Raw genomic sequence first — 257 nt, forward strand, 5'->3', positions numbered from 1 at the left:
CTTTGGCTGCTCTACCTCAGCCAGCCCTGTCTTCCGGCACTTGTTGTAGCCAGGTCCACTAGCCTCTTCTCTCCCGGTGGCTTGGTCCAGGCATGCCTCGCTCTCTCTCAGGCTGGCTGACGGCGGCGGTTCTAGGCAGTGGCGACTCTTGTGTGTGCAACGGGATTGCGGTTGGTTGTGGGTCCGGCGGCGCCCGGTGTCTCCTCTATTAAACGATGGGTGGAGCTTGCCTCCCTGCTGTAGTGGCTCCAGCTATC

The sequence above is a fragment of the Triticum dicoccoides genome, chromosome 2B (assembly GCF_002162155.2).
Source record: "Triticum dicoccoides isolate Atlit2015 ecotype Zavitan chromosome 2B, WEW_v2.0, whole genome shotgun sequence".
NCBI classification, from domain to species: Eukaryota; Viridiplantae; Streptophyta; class Magnoliopsida; order Poales; family Poaceae; genus Triticum; species Triticum dicoccoides.